Here is a 20,704-nt window from a genome sequence, read left to right on the forward strand (position 1 = left end):
TTTATTTAAAACGTGCTCTCAATTTATATTGAGACGAAATTGAACAAACATAAAATCCTGTAAGCATAACAAAAGCGAACATGATTATATCTCATTAGATCCTAACAAAAATATAACCAAGGTTAAAAATGTATTGCTTGCCTTAGTTCATATTTCATATTTGTCTGTGGTTTCCCTATATTCCTGGCAAACAGCAATATCTAAATTCCGGTAACACGATATATCATACAAGATGGTGTGAATATAGGACTCTGGAAGATTCACCCCCACTCTTTTTTTTTTTTCCTTTTAACTTTCTTCCCAGGATTAAGACATTTGATCACAGGTTACTGTATTTCTATGATAATGAAAAAATAACATTAATACCAATTACAATAGATAATGTGGATTTTAGCACATGGCCAAAATGAAAGATAAGACTGTCTGCATATCTGATCGTTGTACTGTTTGCAGTGAAGATTAAAATGCAGCCTGTAATACATTAAAAACAATAGCCAGAAGCTCTTTAACAAAAACTGTGCATATACGAGTGACAAACATTTATAGTGCGCATAATTGGAAAATGCAGAACACTATTGGATGTGTGTGACACCGTATTTATTTTGTAATGTACACTGTATACTTCTTACTTGCATGAGGGTATAAACAATTTTTTTTTCAAGTCTCTGGTGACACCAGCTAACCTCAGGGATGAAAGAGAATAAGCTGGTTTCCGAAATTCAAATTAGTTCCGCTTGGCTGTTTCTCATGTAAGCGCTTGCCTTTGTTGAGGATCCATAGGCATCTTATTTTTCTTTTTTCATCATGTATCAGTTGCTGTGAGTGTAATACATCTATAAACTGTATATATTTTTTCTGGTAATATGGCATATGTTAAAGAACATTTAGGGTCACTTTGAAAATTTATATAAGTGCACCTGACTATAAGAACTGAGCACGTAAACAGATAAATACAAAAGCAATATGGATTTATTTTGACAGTTAAACACAGATAGGGCTCAATAAGAAACCTTACACTAGGTGAGGACTAAAAAATCCAATTATATAATATTAAAATGAACCTTTATTCAATCCTTTTAAAAGGTATATATATATATATATATATATATATATATTTTATGTCAAATATATACCTTTTAAAATGATTGAATAAAGGTTAATTTTTACATGATATAAATGAATTATTTAGCCCTCAGCTAGTGGAGGGTTTCTTATTGTGTTGTATGATTACAACAAATGATAAAATAGAAGTATATATTTATATTTATGTACCCCCCCCCCCTCTGAGTGGCTAGAGACAATTACAAATTTGCCTGAATATATACAGATATGACTCAACATGCTGCTGTAGTCACTGACGTCATCCAGGCCGGCTTCTTGGGATGAAGTTTCATCCCATGTGACCGCCACTACAGCATGTGATTGGCTGCAGCGGTCACATGGGATGAAACGTAATCCCAGGAGGTCGGCCTGGAGGAAGAAACACAGACTCCTGGGTAAATATAAGATATATTTATTTTTTTTCGGAGTTGCGTTTTTTGCGGCGGAATCGCTGCGAACTTGCAGCAAAAAGTGCAACAAATGCTATTTGTTGTGGGTTTTACCTCCCTATTTAATTCAATGTGGAAAACATGCAACAAATAAGCAGCATCCACGCAAAAACAATTGATATGCTGCGGAATAAAATTCCACACGGCAGGTCAATTTCGGAGCGTTTTTTTCTGCTCAGTGTTTACGCAGCGTGTGGATGACATTTGTTTTATCTCATCCACTTTGCCGCTACTGTATTTGCTGCGGATTTTTGGCAATTAATTCTGTGGCGGAAAATCAGCCGTTTTTCGCAACGTGTGCGGCAGATTTGTTGGAGACATTTCGGCATCTGAAAATCCATTTTATATATGTAAATGGGGTTGTTTCTGCAGCATGTGCATGGATTTCTGCAACCCCTATTCAGATAATGGAATGGAGCAATCAAAGATATTTCTGCCTTAAATCTACTGTGTGTGAACATGCTTTTATTCTGAACAAATGCCCCTTGCCACTTACCAGAAATTTGGAGACATTGGGCTCCCAATTAATAGAATGTGCATAGCTTCAAGAAGTAAAGCTGGAATAACATTAATGCCTGCTCACATCTATGCAAACCACATATCAGGGGCGGACATTCTATATGTGCAAACTGTGCAGCTACATAGGGGCTCAGTAAGTGAGGGGACCAGTAGGTAAAGGGACCCACTGCTACCCTAAAAGCAACTTCCTCCTATCTAAAGCATTGCATGGAAAGGACTGAACTAATGAATTCATGGCTCACATTTACTGGTAGATTGTTACATAAGTAGTTGCTTTATGGCGAGCTATTAGAGACCTGGGGCCACTATTGTTGCCCAGGAATCATCTACAGTCTGTGTTTACCCATGTGATATTTGTCATTTACATTTAGGCCCTGTTCACACTGAGTTTTTGCAGGCAGAAAATTCTGCCTGGAAAAATCAGCTCCGTTTTCTTTTAAGTGGTTTTACCGCGTTTTTTGCTGCAAATTTTGCCACGTTTTCATGCCGCGTTATTTGCAGTCTTTTCTTACCTCTTTCTTCAACAGGCAAAGGAAAAAAACACAAGCCGTTTTTGCCATAAAACACATAAAAAAACGCGTAAAAAAAGGCTGCAGCTGTTCACAGCATTTTTTCCGTCTCCCATTGATTTCAATGGGGTTTTTAATGCGGAAAACGCCTCAAGATATGACATGTCGCTTCTTTTTCCTGCGAGCGTTATTTCCGCTCGCAGGAAAAAAATGCCTTCACCTCCCATTGAAATCAATGGGCGGCAAATTCATCAGTTTTTTTGCCGCAGTTTCCACAGCAAAAAACACGTAAAAAAACCTCTGTGTAAACAGGGACAAACTGGATATGTAAGAGTGTGGTGGTGACCCCCCCATCCTTAAATGGTCCCTAGTTTTGTTTTATTGGATATATTGGGCTATAATGTAGTGTGCCTAAAATGGGCACTGCTCCTTTAAATGATGCCAAATGTGATGTGATTAACAGTTTTTTTCCCCAGGGGTGTTATTCAGAAGGAGGACATATGTTGTGTAATAGATGCATGTCCCATGTTATGTTTTAACTGTATTATTAATATTTGCAGGTTTAGTCAATGATGGTTCGCTTGTGTGTGTTTAAATAATCAGCATCAGGACAAATGGCCCGGACGCCAGCTGGTTAATGAATTTACTGTACATAACAGCACTGAGGACATTACCAGCATAAAGAGTAAGGGCCCGGATTAAGAGTGGGTCCGGAGCATTGGCTTGTGGCGGACAGGAGCCTCCCCGCTTGTGTTTATGTGATTGTTGCGTGATGGCCAGAAACTGTCCCGTGTTGACACAGCGTAGATTGGCAGGTGGACAGACAGGAGCCTGCTCGCAGACATAGAAAGGGAGTATGATAGGGCAAATACTGAACCTGTAAATATCCCTGTATCAGGAAGGAGTGCCTGAGGCTCTGTCCTACTAAGTGGTGAGCCAGGGCATCATTGTCTGCCAAGTTGAACCTGTATTCAAGACACTGTGACTCTTGCTTTTTCTACTGAGAAGTGTTGTGTTTCTGAGTAGAGAGACTTTGTTTTACCATCAATTCTGGTCTACGTTCAATCTTTCAGTGACTATCCTACACATTGGCCTCACATCTCCTTCGACTACATTACAGACAACGTTTCCTTAAACATGTATGGCTCCATTGGTAGTGTTATGTGGAAGAGGTGCGGAGTCTGAATAATCCTCCGGTGCTTCACTATTGACCACCGCAAGAAGGTCTGGACTTAACCGGTCAGATCCCCAGGTGTCCTCAGAGTAGTCACTGGTTGGCAGCAGGACACAGCAGCGATGACCCAAAGGGAAAGTATTCAGACAGAGCCATCGGACATGACCAGAAGATCAATAAGGAAAATCCAGAAGGAGCAAACGAGTTCAGACCAGGAGCAAAAACCAAGACATACAGGAAAGTGCATCAATCCAAAGGGCAAGGCAGTAGACAGGATCCAGGAACAAAGAATCAAACACAGGCAGTCAATATGGATAAAGCAGGATAGATGCATTGTCCGGGAATGACAAACTGTTACTCAGGGAATGAGAGACCTGAGTGGGTTAAAATAGCAAGCATTGATAACATCATTCGAAGTAGCCCAGAAGTAAACATTCTGTTGCATAGCAACAGGGGGAGTTAGTAAACACTGTGGAAGATTTACGACTCAAAATTCACTAGAATTCTGGCGCGCATGCCGTGCGCCACATTTGTAAGGTATTTTAGACACTTTTTGCAAATCATCTGACAAGGGACATGGCTTAGCAGAAAAACCGGGTGTGGTTTAAGATGCGCCAAATTGCGCCACTATTTAGTTGCAGTAGTAGTGTGGTCGTGCAGCAGGGACAGTGCGACATAGAATCCAGGGGAGGTGTGTAACAGGTGGTGTGACCTGAGCGAGTATTTTACTATACAAAGAGCAAGGATTCAAAAGGCATAGGTACAGCACACAGTGTAGACTGCCTTGCTCGGGAATGCTCAGAGTTTTGGATTAGTATGACCCAGGTGAAATTCCACTCCTTGAGCTCAGTAACAAGCTGTACAGCTATAAAGAACGCTTTGGGCCAAAACAGAATCTTAGTTCTTTGACCTACGATGGACTTGAATTAAATATGTCTACCATCCTCTCCAATCTGCCACAGTTTGAAATGTTATGAGAAGGTAGAGAGGACAATGCTGATTCTCATACCGGGGGAGGACACATGATGTAACAGTAACTGAAATAACAACATTTTCACTAAAATTACCCTTAGTCGGTTCTATCAGGGTATTAAGGGTGTTTTTCAGGCAGTAAAAATTGATGGCCTATCCTTGTGTTTATGTGATCCATATATGTGGGGTTAGTGACTGCCTCCACTTGTTGTTCTTGCACTCCTCCCATTCTGCCCTGGGTGATTTTAATCAGTTCAATGCTGGATCCTACCATCCCCAGGTATATATGTAGGCTTAGTCCCAGTTCTGGGTGTATGTGCAGCGTAGGTACCCACCTTACAGAGGTCGCCTTGTCGTGGCAGGTGGGCTAACACTTTTTGATCAAAATGTGCACTAAGAACCTCCCTATTTGTAAGTAGATTTAGCTTTAGTGCATATTTATTTATATTTAGTGGTTTAGGTGGCATTAGTGTTGCAGGGTGCTGTCGCCATTTTTTGTCTGCTATCCTTAGGATAGGCCATCATTAGCTGATGGGTCCTCCTTTAAAACAACTGATCTGCGGGGGTCCCAGGAGTCGGACCACGACCCATCAGCTATTGTTGGCCTATCCTGAGGATAGGCCATCATTTTTTACTGGCTGGAAACCCCCTTTAAACTCCTTAGAAAAAAAAAGTTGAAGCTATACTCTGGAGGAAAGTAGAATTGTGAGGGTAATATTCTTCAGTAGAACTGGCTTGAGATTTAGTAATCTGCAGGAGTGCCTGATACTCCGTAGTGCTCATAAACTACTACAATTCTTGCATTTAACTAATTTTCACATTATAATTCACAGACAAAACTTTTAATCTGAAGGATGACATAACTCCCATAATGACATTTTAGATAATTTTAAACACATTCCTAGATCCTTAAATTTAGTACCCGACAACTGATCGAGGAATTCCACTACCTTTATCTGTCAACACGAGCCAATGTCAACACAATAAATATAATCTGTCCTTATCGAGAGCTACACTTCAGCTGCCATTGTGGAATTGAGGAATGCACACATTACAGGCTAGACCGACATTGTCAAGAAACTCTCTTGTGTATGATTCATCTGTTTCATCTCATTTTTAATAATAGCACTATAGGTACTGATAGTACTTGCGTATAGGGAGTCAAGGGCAATCCTGGGAAAACGCATGCAATATAGCTCTCCTCCAGAAGAAAGAAAATAGTCTCTTTATTGTCTTCTATAGGTAGCCAACCTGTAAATTTATGCCCAATCCGTTAGGGTGAATTCACATGTGACTGATTTTGTCGCAGAAATTTCTGCAACTGAAGTTCAGTTCCATTTATCTGAATGGGGTTGTTTCGGTAGCAGGAGTATGGATTTCTGCAAGTTTCATTCAGATGAATAGCTTAAAGAGCTTAAAGAGCTTTGAAACTTGACTCCGGTTATCAACCAAACCAGAGACACCCATCTGTAGACAGCACTGTTTCGAATTGTTGCTAATTATTTACAGAGTAGGGTTCTGGTTGGCTGTATGAGATGCCATGTGCACGACTTTACGTAAGGTACTGATTCAGTGATCTAGCTAGTAGGGAGTCTTTGGGGCTTTGCTTCATGGCAGTATGAACGCTGTTTAATAATAACATTAGATCTAGACTTCACACCGATCAACCATAATATTAAAATTACCTGCCTAAAATTGCCGCCAAAACAGTCAGTAGCAGATCCTGTAAGTTGTGATATGGGGCCTCCATGGATCAGACCTGTTTTTACAGCACATACTACAGATGCTCGATCGGATTGAGGTCTAGGGAATTTGGAGGCCAAGTCAACGCCTTGAACTGTTTGTCATGTTCGTCAAACCATTACTGAACAATTTTTGCAGTGTAGCATGGGCATTATCCTGCGGAAAGAGGCCAGAGCCATTAGGAAATACCATTACCATGAAGGGGTGTACTTGGTCTGCAACAATGTTTAAGTAGGTGGTAAGTGTCAAAGTAACAAGCACATGAATTCCCAGCAAAACATTCTACAGAGTGTTGGCTTGCCTTCTTCCCTTAGGGCATCCTGGTGCTACCTTTTTCCCAGGTAAGCGACGCACATGCACGCAGCTGTCCACATGATGTAAAATAAAACGTGATTCATCAGGCCAGGCCACCTCCTTATATTGCTCCATGGTCCAGTTCTAATGCTCACATGACCATAGTAGGTGCTTTCGGTGGTGGACACTCTGACCAGTCTGCAACTACGCAGTGCCAAACGCAGCAAGCTGTGATGCACTGTGTTTTGACACCTTTCTATTATAGCCAGTATTTAATTTTTTGGGGGAAATTTGTGCTACTGTAGCTATTCTATAGGATCGGACCAGACAGACTATTCTTCGCTCCCCACGTGCATCAATGAGCCTTGGGCGCCAATGACCCTGTCACCAGTTTTCCGGTTGTCCTTCTTTGGACTACATTTGGTAGGTACAAACCACTGTACACCAGGAACACCCCACAAAACCCGCCATTTTGGAGATAGTCTGACCCAAGCATTTAGTCATCACAATTTGGCCCTTGTCAAAGTCGCTCAGATTCTTACGCTTCCCCATTTTTCCTGCTTCTTGAACATCAATTTCAAGAACTGACTGTTCACTTGATGCCTTATATACCCACACCTTTTCAGGTGCCATTGTATTGAGATAACTAATGTTATTCACTTCACCTGTCTGTGGTTTTCATGATATGGCTGATTAGTGTATGTGACCTTTTCATGTGCCAAAGAAAACATTATTACTGGTTAATGAACATGAATATTAAGATTACCACAGCAAATGTAGATGATTGTGTGGCATTACTTAAAGCTCATTGCTAAAAAAAAGTTCAGTTTTACGAAAATATAAAAACAATGTAAAGCTTCATTTATCAGGCATATATCACAAGCAATGTGTGGTATACACTGGTGTTTTGTGCAGTAACAATGCATTATTGACTTGTTTATCCCGATTGAAGATTAACGTACTGTACATCACATGTGAATCAAAGATAAAAGTGTCCCTATGATATGGATTGTTTCTCCCCATTGAATTCCATGTTATGTCCATACCCTATATTACGGTAATCTGAGTTACATTTCTGACATCGCAAGTTTTGGACCCACCACCCCATTAACATACATCCTCACATTATATTTTATGTGTTCCATAATGAGTCTGACTCCTATCACAAATTGTGGCAAAAAAGTGGAGTACATGGGGTACGTCATAAATATTGTGTTTTAGACACTGTAGATACCTACCTCAGCAGATATGAAAAGTGTCTAGAAAAGGGGGCATGGCTAAAAGGTAGTAGTACTTCACACAGTAAGCAGGGCCGGCCTTAGGATAGATGGCGCCCCGTGCAAAATTATTTTTCAGCGCCCCACCCCATCATAAAAAAAATGCCCCATAAAAAAGTATAATGCCTCCCCACAGTATAATGCCCTATATAGTGCCCCCCCATACAGTATAATAATAATATTTAATAATATATGTTATAACCCCTTCAAGGACACAGTATTTTGTCCTCTAATTGTGCCCACACAGTATTATGCCCCCTAAGTGCCACACACAGTATTTTTCCCTCCTGTAGTGCCCCTACACAGCATAATGTCCGATTAGTGGCCTCCACACAGTATAATGCCCCCCTCTCCTGGCTGCCACACACAGCCCCCCCTTGTAGATAGTGCCCCCTGTAGACAGTGCCATAATCCCACACCTCTTCCTTGTAGACAGTGCCATACATCCCCCCTACCTCCCCTTTATAGATTGTGCCATACAGCCCCCCACCTCCCTCATGTCGACAGTGCCATACAGCCCCCACCTCCCTCATGTAGACAGTGCTATACAGCCCCCACCTCCCCCTTGTAGATAGTGCCCCCAAACCCAAAAATAATTTTACTCACCTAATCCCTGTTCCCACGACGAACTGAGCTGCTACACGACGGGACCTTTGACATACACTTAAAGGGAACCTGTCACCAGAATTTCACCTATTAAACCAGCAATACCTGGTGGTAGTGGGTGAAAAATCATTTCTATATAACCTATAATTGTCTTCATAGTCGCCTCTGTAGCTTTAGTATTCCGTTTTTTTAGTGTTCCCATACCGTATGCTAATGAGCATAAATGAGTCAAATCTTTTATTTGAAAAGAGCCATATCTTCATTCCTCAAGTCTTTCCGAGGTTACCCCGCCTCCTTACTTTTGATTGACAGCTCCTCGCCTTCCCCCTGCACACAAAATCCCGCGCTTGTGCATTGATGTCTCCTTCTGGTGTGTGCGTATAACAGGAAACTGGATTATTACGATAAAAAGCGCAAAATGTTTGTAGACTGTTATTTACAGTTGGAGGAGGAGTTTAGGAGAGGGGATAACGGCAATGAACTTTTGATAGCAGCGGCCAGCGAGGGATAAGTAAAGTTCAATAGGTGAAATGCTGGTGACAGGTTCCCTTTAAGTCAGGATCAGCGCACAGTCACAGTAGCTGTGCCCATGAGATCAAGAGTGGGAGCCCAGTTGTGATTGACAGCAGGACTCCCGCTCTACCGGCCAAGACCAGAGAAATCACTAAAACTGTCCATTTAACCCCTTAGATGCTGCGGTAAATAGCGACAGCTGCCTTTAAGGAACTTTACCGAGGGATGGGGCTACTTCTGTCAGTCCATCGTTGACCTGCAACGTGATAGTAGGGTGTTAATAGATTCCCATAGCAGCTGGAGGCCTAACAAAGTCCTCCAGGTCTGCCATAGATATTTGCCTATTGGGCCATGCGTCTGATGCACTGACAGGCACTAATGCTTTGAAATACTAAGTATAACGTTAACACATTATTTTTCCCGAACAGTAAACTTTAAATAAACTAAAAAAACAGTGGCAGAATTGTTGTTTTCCCCAGGCAAAAAAAAAACCTAAATAGAAGTTATTCAAGAAATTATGTGCACCATGAAATGGTTTCAATAAAAACGACACCTCGTCTTGCAAAAGAAAGTCATCATACAGCTACGACAAAATGAAAATAAAAATGTTATGGCTCTTGGAATGGGGCAATGAAATGTCAAATGTTTTCCGCTGCGGCAAAAACGCACCATTTCCTGTGTTTTTTACTGCAGAAATTGATGCGTATTTTGCTGCGTTTTTCACAATGTTAGTAGATGCTTACATCTCTGAAAAATACAATTCTGTCCACTTTCCGAAAATTACGCACCGCAGGTCAATTTCTGCACAGAATTTTTACGTAGCATGTGGATGAGATTTGTTCATTCTCATGCACTATGCTGCTTCTGCTCCGGACGGAAAAAACGCAGCAATTTATGAGCGTGTGGATGAGCCCTAACAATGATGAATTTCATTTTAGTTTCATTAATTAGGCTTCAGTGTAGAAGACAAATAATGTGTCTGTCCTTTTTTTTAAATGCTGTAGCTATTCACTTTTTATTAACTGCCCTGGGGCGCCATATTGGAGATACACACTTCCATTCTGTATTCGTTACATACCTGGATCTTGCCTCTAGTCTTAATTATTCTTCTAGAACCTGCTTGTGTTTGGTCTAGTTTCTCTTGTTTTGACTCGGATTGGTCACCTTCTGTTCGCCAATGTGGCCAAAGGGGGGCGGGGAGCCAGAACACAATAAAAGAGCCATTACTAATCTGACAAATACAATGGCGTTCCAGCGCAGCCACTAATTAGCCAATTACTTGCCTCAATGTTCTGGTGCTCTGTACAGGTCTGGACAAAAGTTTTGAGACTGATACAAATTTTGGTTTTGACAAAGTTTGCTGTTTTAGTATTTATAGTGGCAATTTGCATTATCTCTAGATTGTTATGAAGCGTGATCATCTGAATTGCAATTAATTGCAGTCATTCCATGCCATAAAAATTAACTTAATCACAAAAACCCCATTTCCACTGCATTTCAGCCCTGCCACAAAATGACATGCTAACATCATTTCAGTGATATTCTGGTTAGCTCAGGAGAAAGTGATAATGAGGACAAGGCAGCTGATATAACTCTGTTATGCAGATTGAATTATAAGAACAGACTGGTTACTTTAAACAGGAGATGGTGCTTGAAATCATTGTCTTCTTTTGTTAACCATGGTTACCTCCAAGAAAACACGTGCAGTCTTTATTGCTCTGCATTAAAAGGGCTTTACAGGCAAGGACATTGCTGCTTGTAAGATTGCCCCTAAATCAACCATTTATCGGCTCATCAAAAACTTCAAGGAGAGAGGATTAATTGCTGTGAAGAAGGCTTTAGGGCAACCAAGAAAGTCTAGCAAGTGCCAAGACCGTTTCCTAAAGAGGATTCATCTATGGGATTGGTTCAACACCAGTGCAGAGCCTGCTCATTACTGGCAGCAGGCAGGTCTCAGTGAGGCAAACGCTTTTGGAGGCTGGCCTGGTGTCAAGTAGGGCAGCAAAGAAGTCACTTCTCTCCAAAGAAAATACATCAAGGACAGACTGACATTCTGCAGGAAGTACAGGAATTGGACTGCAGAGGACTGGGGTAAAGTTATTTTCTCTGATGAAGATCCCTTCAGACTGTTTGGGACATCTAGAAGAATGATTGTCCGGAGAAGAAAAGGTGAGAGCTAACATGAGTCCTGTGTAATTCATGTGTGGGGTTGCTTTTCATCCAAGGGTGTGGACTCACTCACAATCTTACCTAAGAACACTTACATAAATAAAGAATTGTATCTAAACATCCTCCAAGAGCAACTTCTCCCAAGAATCCAGGAGCAATTTGGTGATAAACAATGCTTGTCCCAGCATGATGGAGCACCATGTCACAAGGCAAAAGTGATAACCAAGTGACTTGGTGAACAAAACTTTGAAATTTTGGGTCCATGGCCACGAAACTCCCCAGATCTCAATCCCATTGAGAACCTGTGGTCAACCCTCAAAAAGAAGATTGACAAACAAAAACACAGAAATTGTAATAATCTCCAAGCACTGATTAGACAAGAATGGGTTGCCAACAGTCAAGATTTGGCCCAGAAGCTGATATCCAGCATGCCAGGGCAAATTGCAGAAGTCTTGAAGGAGAAGGGTCAACACTGTAAATATTGAATCTTTGCATAAACCTGATGTATTTGTCAAAAGTTTAAAAACATATGAAATGCTTATAATTGTACTTTAGTATACCATAGAAACATCTGACTAAGGCCCCATGCACACAACCGTAAAAATAGTTCATAATTGCGTACCGTAATTACGGTCCGCAATTATGGACCCATTCACTTCTCTTGTCACGGACACCTTCCCGTTTATTTACGGGAAGGTGTCCGGGCCGTAGAAGTGTACCGCTAAATATAGAACATGTCCTATCTTTTGTGTTTTACGGGCCGTGCTCCCAAACTTTGTATGGGAGCACGGGCCAAGAATGCGGGCAGCTGTTCGCGGCCATGCCGCAATCACGGCCCATGATTATGGTCACAGCCATGTGCATGTGGCCTAAAAGATCTAAAACCACTGAAGCAGCAAACTTTGTGAAAACTAAAACTTGTGTCAGTCTCAAAACTTTTGGCCAGTACTGTACTACTAATGCCAGTGATTGGCTGCAACGATCACGTGGGTATACGGGCACATCATCGTTGCAGCAAAAGTGTTGGGGAGCATGGGAATAGCTGTGCTGGAATGCCGGGAATTTGTCAGATAAGTAATTTTTTTTATTTTTTTTTATGGTCCCCATCCCCTCGTGGCCAGATTTTCGCCAAAGTTGGAAAAACTCTTTAACTTATATGAACGCTCACAAGGTGGAAATAGCTTATAAACCCTTGTTGTGACAATACTGACTATATTACAAACAGATGTGGAATATTAGGCTTCTAATTAGGTTTTTCCCCCTTGCTTCTGCCTGAACATTTGACAATGGAAAGAAATACTACAATGCCAAAATTTATCCACATTAAATAAGTTTCATAAGCGAGCAAATGTTAACAAGTTTGGTCCTTTTATACGAGTACAGAAGATTGCTGATGAGTAGGGTTATTAGATGCTTCAGCTACTCAGCACCAAAATGAAGCTTGTCTTGCATAGTATGTGCTTTTTTTATAGGAATTGGTGGAGTTTTTCTTCATAAACTATTATAAACTATAGTGCATACTCTAACTCCACTCAAAACATTAATGTGGGATTACATTTATGGCACTTCCCCATGTCAAATTTAGTACACACGAGTCCAAAACACTGAGATATTGGAGTTGTTTGGCAGCAGGGCCGGACTGGCCATCTGGCAGTTCTGGCAAATACGAGATGGACCGGTGACCATTGGGCCGCCTGCTGGCCTCCCAAACGATCAGTGTTGGTGGCCTGCCTTCTAGGTGAGCTTCTGGCCTCAGACGGCAGGGTACTTCATTTGTAAAGGGACGGCAAAGCAGCTAAGAACTGCTGCCGGATGTAATACCAGCTGTTGTCTGTGCTGCTATCTGACAAATCTCCCCCTCCAGCCTCCCTTCTCTAATCTTTACACCTCTCCTCCTCTTCCTCCTGCTGCTGTTGCCAGTCGGGACATGAGGGAAGGGGAGGGGAGACTGTCTGCGGGCACTGTGTCTGGCTGTGAGCAGGAGGAATGAAGGAGTGAAGGCTCCCACCCCATCAAGCTGCAGGACTCCCTTCACAATTATCCTACATAAAAAGTAAGTGCATGTGAGTTTACAATGTGTACTTTATATGTGAATAATGTGTGCATGTAATGTGCATATTTGTGTGTCTGTGATTTGTACATGTGTGTATATATAGTGTGTGATGCGTTCATGTGTGTATATATAGTGTGTGATGTGTTAATGAGTGTGTATATATAGTGTGTGATGTGCTCATGTGTGTATATATATATTGTGTGATGTATTCATGTGCATATATATAGTGTGTGATGTGTTCATGTGTGTGTGTATATAGTGTGTGATGTGTTTATGTGTATATATATAGTGCGTGTGTGATGTATTCATGTGTGTATATATATATATATATATATATATAGTGTGTGTGTGTGTGTCTGTGTGTGTGTGTGTGTGTATATAGTGTGTGTATATATGTATATATATATATATATATATATATATACACTACCGTTCAAAAGTTTAGGGTCACTCAGGAATTTCCTTATTTTTGCAAGAAAAGCACAGTTTTTTTCAATGAAGATAACATTAAATTAATCAGAAATATACTCTATACATTGTTAATGTGCTAAATGACTATTCTATCTGCAAACGTCTGGTTTTTAATGCAATATTACATAGGTGTATAGAGGCCCATTTCCAGCAACTATCACTCCAGTGTTCTAATGGTACATTGTGTTTGCTAACTGTGTTAGAAGGCTAATGGATGATTAGAAAACCCTTGTGCAATTATGTTAGCACCGCTGTAAACAGTTTTGCTGTTTAGAGGAGCTATAAAACTGACCTTCCTTTGAGCTAGTTGAGAATCTGGAGCATTACATTTGCGGGTTCGATTAAACTCTCAAAATGGCTAGAAAAAGAGAGCTTTCATGTGAAACTCGACAGTCTATTCTTGTTCTTAGAATGCGAGAAATTGCCAAGAAACTGAAGATTTCCTACAACGGTGTGTACTACTCCCTTCAGAGGACAGCACAAACAGGCTCTAACCAGAGTAGAAAGAGAAGTGGGAGGCCCCGCTGCACAACTGAGCAACAAGACAAGTACATTAGAGTCTCTAGTTTGAGAAATAGACGCCTCATAGGTCCTTAACTGGCAGCTTCATTAAATAGTACCCGCAAAACGCCAGTGTCAACGTCTACAGTGAAGAGGCGACTTCGGGATGCTGGCCTTCAGGGCAGAGTGGCAAAGAAAAAGCCATATCTGAGACTGGCTAATAAAAGGAAAAGATTAATATGGGCAAAAGCACACAGACATTGGACAGAGGAAGATTGGAAAAAAGTGTTATGGACAGACGAATCGAAGTTTGAGGTGTTTGGATCACACAGAAGAACATTTGTGAGACGCAGAACAACTGAAAAGATGCTGGAAAAGTGCCTGACGCCATCTGTCAAGCATGGTGGAGGTAATGTGATGGTCTGGGGTTGCTTTGGTGCTGGTAAAGTGGGAGATTTGTACAAGGTAAAAGGGATTTTGAATAAGGAAGGCTATCACTCCATTTTGCAACGCCATGCCATACCCTGTGGACAGCGCTTGATTGGAGCCAATTTCATCCTACAACAGGACAATGACCCAAAGCACACCTCCAAATTATGCAAGAACTATTTAGGGAAGAAGCAGGCAGCTGGTATTCTATCTGTAATGGAGTGGCCAGCGCAGTCAACAGATCTCAACCCCATAGAGCTGTTGTGGGAGCAGCTTGACCATATGGTACGCAAGAAGTGCCCATCAAGCCAATCCAACTTGTGGGAGGGGCTTCTGGAAGCATGGGGTGAAATTTCTCCCGATTACCTCAGCAAATTAACAGCTAGAATGCCAAAGGTCTGCAATAGAGATGAGCGAACCGGGACAACCGAACCCGGTTTCGGTACGAACATCGCGAAAAGTTCGGTTCGCAACGAATCCGAGCTTCACCGGGTTCGGCCGAACACGTTTTGACTGAACCCGGACGGGCAGAAAAAACATTACAAAAATATTATATTAATCGGCAGCCACTTGTCTCTATCAATCACTGATAGAGAAAAGAGGCTGCTGATTAAAAATAAAATAAAAAGCATTTCATACGTACCCGGTTGTTGTCTTGGTGACGAGTCCCTCTTCTTCCTCCAGTCCGACCTTCTTTCCTGATGCGGCAGCCTGTGATTGGCTGCAGAGGCCGCTGCAGCCTGTGATTGGCTGCAGAGGCCGCTGCAGCCTGTGATTGGCTGCAGAGGCGGTCACGTGGGATGAAGCGTCATCCCTGGAGGCCGGCCTTCTGACGTCATCCTGACGTGCGTGACCGCCACTACAGCCTGTGATTTGGCTGCAGCGGCGACATGGATGAAACGTCATCGCTGGAGGCCGGACAGGAGGAATGTAAGTATGAACGTATTTTTTTTAAATTACATTAAAATTGTATTTTCCGCGAGCCGAGCATGGTACTGTCAAGGTTGCTGAAAGAGTTAGTGCAGCCCATTAACTCTTTCAGCACCCTGGACAGTACCATGCTCGGCGCACGGAAATTACAGGTTCGGTCAGAACTAGTTCGGTACGAATCAAACTTTTTCGTGAAATTCGGCGAAGCAGCCGAACCGAACTTCTCATAAGTTCGCTCATCTCTAGTCTGCAATGCTGTAATTGCTGCAAATGGAGCATTTTTTGACGAAAGCAAAGTTTGAAGGAGAAAATTATTTGAAATAAAAATCATTATTTCTAACCTTGTCAATGTCTTGACTATATTTTCTAGTCATTTTGCAACTCATTTGATAAATATAAGTGTGAGTTTTCATGGAAAACACAAAATTGTCTGGGTGACCCCAAACTTTTGAACGGTAGTGTGTGTATATATATATATATATATATATATATATATATATATATATATATATATTAGTGGAGAACGCTATAGCTGCTGTATTTATTTCACTCATAGTTTAAATACTGCAGATTTTACCAATGGATTTAGTTGTGATAAGGGCTCGTCCACACGCTCCGGAATTGCCGCGTTTTTTCCGGCCAGAAATTCGGCCTGAAAAAACACTGCAGAATACAGTTGCAGCATAGTGGATGAGATTTAACAAATCTCATCCACACGCTGCGTAAAATTTCCGAGCCAAAATTGACCTACGCTGCGTAATTTACGGACTGCAGCATGTGAATTCCTGCTACGGAAAGTGGGCAGAATTGCTGCGTTTTTCAGAGGAGATGTCTCCATCTCCTAACATTGAGAAAAAGACAGCAATTTACGCACCATTTTCTGTTGCAAAAAAGACAGGAAATGGTGCATGTTTGCCGCAGTGGAAAGCCTTTGACTTTCAACGGAATTGCTGCAGAAAAATCCACAGCATAAGGGCTTCTCCACACGTATTGGAATTGCTGCAGAAAATTTCTCAATGTTGGGGTTTGGTGACATCACCTCTGAAAAACGCAGCAATTCAGTCCACTTTCCGCCGCAGGAATTGACATTCTGCAGTATGAAAAGTACGCAGCACATGTCAATTTCTAATCAGAAATTTTACACAGCGTGTGGATGAGATTTGTTGTTACCCACTTTGCTGCTACTGTATTCTGCTGCGTATTTTCCATCCGCAATTCCCTATGGAAAATACGCAGCAATTCCGTTAAGTGTGGACAAGCCCTAATGCAGTAGCAGCAGAGGCTCAGAAATTGACCTGCGGTCCGTTTTTTTAATCTGCAGCATGTCAATTGTATTTGCGTAAACGCTGCTTATTTCTTTCGGGTTTTCCCCATTTAATTCAATAGGGAGGTAGAACTCGCAACAAATGCAGCGGTTCGGCAGCAAAAAAAAGGCAACGCAGGAAAATCGCAGGCTGCAGCGGTCACATTGGATGAAACATCATCCCAGGGCTGCAGGATGTAGGAGGGAAGCGTCGCCATGGTAAGTATCAATTTTTTTTCTGCTCAGTTTTCCGCAGCGGCCATTCCTGGCCGGAAAACTGCACCACAATTTGGTGTGGTTTTTCGTCCGGAATTCCATGCAGTGCACAGGGCAGATATGCTGTCTTCTTTTACACAGCGTATCTGCTCTGTGTGAACTTACCCATACAGTATATACATATAGTAGCTGCTGTCTTACAACGATACAGTTGCAAACCATGTCAACATGCTGCATTCCCACGAGTCAGCACAGTTTTCAAATGATTGTTAGGGTATGTGCACACACACTAATTACGTCCGTAATTGACGGACGTATTTCGGCCGCAAGTACCGGACCGAACACAGTGCAGGGAGCCGGGCTCCTAGCATCATACTTATGTACGATGCTAGGAGTCCCTGCCTCGCTGCAGGACAACTGTCCCGTACTGAAAACATGATTACACTACGGGACAGTTGTCCTGCAGTGAGGCAGGGACTCCTAGCTCCCTGCACTGAGTTCGGTCCGGGACTTGCGGCCGAAATACGTCCGTCAATTACGGACGTAATTAGTGTGTGTGCACATACCCTTTTAATGTCCATGCAGTTTTTTGCAGACAATAACAATCATTTGAAAACTGCACCGACTCTTGGTAAAACTGCATGTGCTGCGTGTTGTACTGGACGATGGTTGTTACGATCTGATTGTTTACATTAAAGGCAATGTACATAAAATGTCAGTCAGTGTGTTTTGTGCAACTTTATAATTAGTTCTTTATTTAAAAAAAAATTTACTTTTTGAGATACAGCTGCTCTGTATCCTGTATACAGAGCAGCTGTATGTTACGCTGAATCCTGAACCCGTCAAGTCCGTGGGACTGGCAGCTACAGTATCAGTGTGTCCTGTGTGTCTCTGACATGCAGGATCCACCTGTAATACATCACATCTAAGTTAGATGTGATAGATTACAGGTGGATACGGTCGACTACTCTATTGATTCCGCCAAAAAACGGAAACCTTGTGAAATGGAGACAAACAGAAACCATTAGCAATGGAAGCACTACCATTAAAATCAATGGTAATGGTAACAGAAAGCTATGGTTTGGTTTCCGTTTGTGGGTTCCCCTGACGGAAAGGTCTGACGGAACCCATGACTGGAGCCCCGACGCAGATGTGAACGAAGCCTAATTGTATGTGTGTCTGTGTGTGTTGCACCACGCATGCCAGGGGAGTACAAGGCAATGGAGAAGGCTGGTAGTAATGTAGAACAGTCAGGGGGATGCCAATCAAGATCTGGGGGGCGCCATTTCAATTTTCGCCTCAGGCAGCACAAAACCTAGAATCGGCCCTGGGAGGCGGCACCACTCAAACCAGCCACCGCGACCCCCTCCTGCACTAATTGTACCTGCCTTACAATGCCGCTGATTGGCAGGGCAGAAAGACTTGCCCCGCCAAGCAGCGCCTTTCAACGATGCTAGCGGCGCCATGACGCCATCGCACCGCTTCTGTTGTTGAAAGGCGATGATTGACTGAGCAATTCATTCTGCCCTACGAATCAGCGCTGTCGTTCAGCCCCAGCAGACCTGCTCAGAAGAGAGCAGGCCTGCATTGACTCAGAACGACGTAGAAACTGGATCAATGTGAGTATGTAAAGTTGTTGTTTTTTTTCCACTTAAAAGTGTGAGTGGCATTATCTACAGGTGGGGGAGCTATATGTGGGACACTAAGGGGGGCTATATGTAGGGCACTATATACAGGGGAGCTATATGTAGGCCACAATCTACAGGAGAGGCTATATGTGGGACACTATATACAGGGGGGCCATATGTGGGGCACTATCTACAGGGGGGGGCAATATGTGGGACACCATATACAGGGGGGCTATATGTGGGGCACTATCTAGAGGAGAGGCTCTATGTGGGGCACTATCTACAGGGGAGGCTATATGTGGGTCACTACAGGGGGCTATATGTGGGACACCATATACAGGGGAGGCTATATGTGGGGCACAATCTACAGGGGAGGTTATATGTGGGTCACTATCTACAGGGGGGGCTATATGTGGGACACCACATACAGGGGGGCTATATGTGGGGCACCATCTACAGGGGGGTCTATATGTGGGGCACTATATACCAAAACATCCTCTAGAATAACGTGCATGTTCATTATTCTTGTGGAAAAGCAGTGGATTCGTTGGAGTTGGAGGTTGTACCAGGACTATTCCTCTTTTCATTTACACCTGTTTTAATAAATCTCCCCATGTCTTGTATAGATGAAAGCTGGTCCCATGTACTCCAGCCCAACACTGGCGGCTGCGTATGGCCTGCGGTGGGCCTGTGTGCTTAAAAATGCCAGGGATTATTTTAAGTCCCAGTTCGGCCCTGTTTGCCTGTATTATTACTCTGGGCCATCGGAGGGGAACACCGGTGATTCTCTGTCCTCGAGTGCACCCTACAGAGCTAAGGAGTCAAAAACAGATTTTCTTTGGACTTTCCAGGGGAGTAATTTTGCTATAAATGGAAAATAAAATGATCAGTGACCAGCAGCTTTGAAGTTTCCACCAAGCAACTTCCAGGTGTCTCAGCTTCATAGACTTCTGCAGTCACATCAGGCTAAAATGTTATTTTTAAAGCAAAAGCTTCATTAGGCTGGATTCACACACAGCATTTACTCTCACATTGGGTAGCAGTTTTCTTCTCTCGATAAAAACTCTGCGGCCAGATGTTATTTTCAAGTGTATATTGAATCACGAGAAAGCATTTACAAAATTACACTAAATAAAAAAACAGTACTAAAAACACATTTGTACAAAAAGCTATTTTAAAATTGATTAAAATTCATGACATTTTTTAAATGCGTTTAAAAATGATGAAAATAAAGTGTGTGTAAAGTAAGCCTAACATGCATTGCAAGGCTACAAAGCTGAGTAATTTACTTTACTTTCCTGTTTATCAAAGCTAATATATTTTTTCCTAATGTTAAGAGCTTTATACACATAAAACTCTTACTATTTACAATAAGTACTCAGAATTACGCATCTATATTGCCCTCTGCTGGACAGTTGCCAGTACTACTATTACCATTATACACACTTTACATGTCTAATATTCTAATTTTAAATGTTATTATATAACCACAATAGTTTATGTAATCCCTATATTGGTTTATGACATGTCAATAAGATAGCATAACACTCTGGACAGCAAGTGAAATCCAGGAGTTCTTTGGCCTAGGAACAAGGCAGAGTTAAAATGTCTATAAGTGTATTTGGTGCAACTTTATAAATACTTTTTATTAAGATTTTTAGATATAGCTACTTTGTATCTTGTATACAGAGCAGCTGTATCTTGCAGTGAAACCTGTATCTGTCAGGTAAGCGACACTGACGGGTTCAGTTACAGCGGTTCCTGCGTGTCTCTGACACGCAGGATCGAGCTGTTACTGATCACTTCTAAGTTCATAACTTGCACTGAGATTTGAATCCGTCAGTTCC

The sequence above is a fragment of the Rhinoderma darwinii genome, chromosome 1, assembly GCF_050947455.1.
Source record: "Rhinoderma darwinii isolate aRhiDar2 chromosome 1, aRhiDar2.hap1, whole genome shotgun sequence".
NCBI lineage: Eukaryota > Metazoa > Chordata > Amphibia > Anura > Rhinodermatidae > Rhinoderma > Rhinoderma darwinii.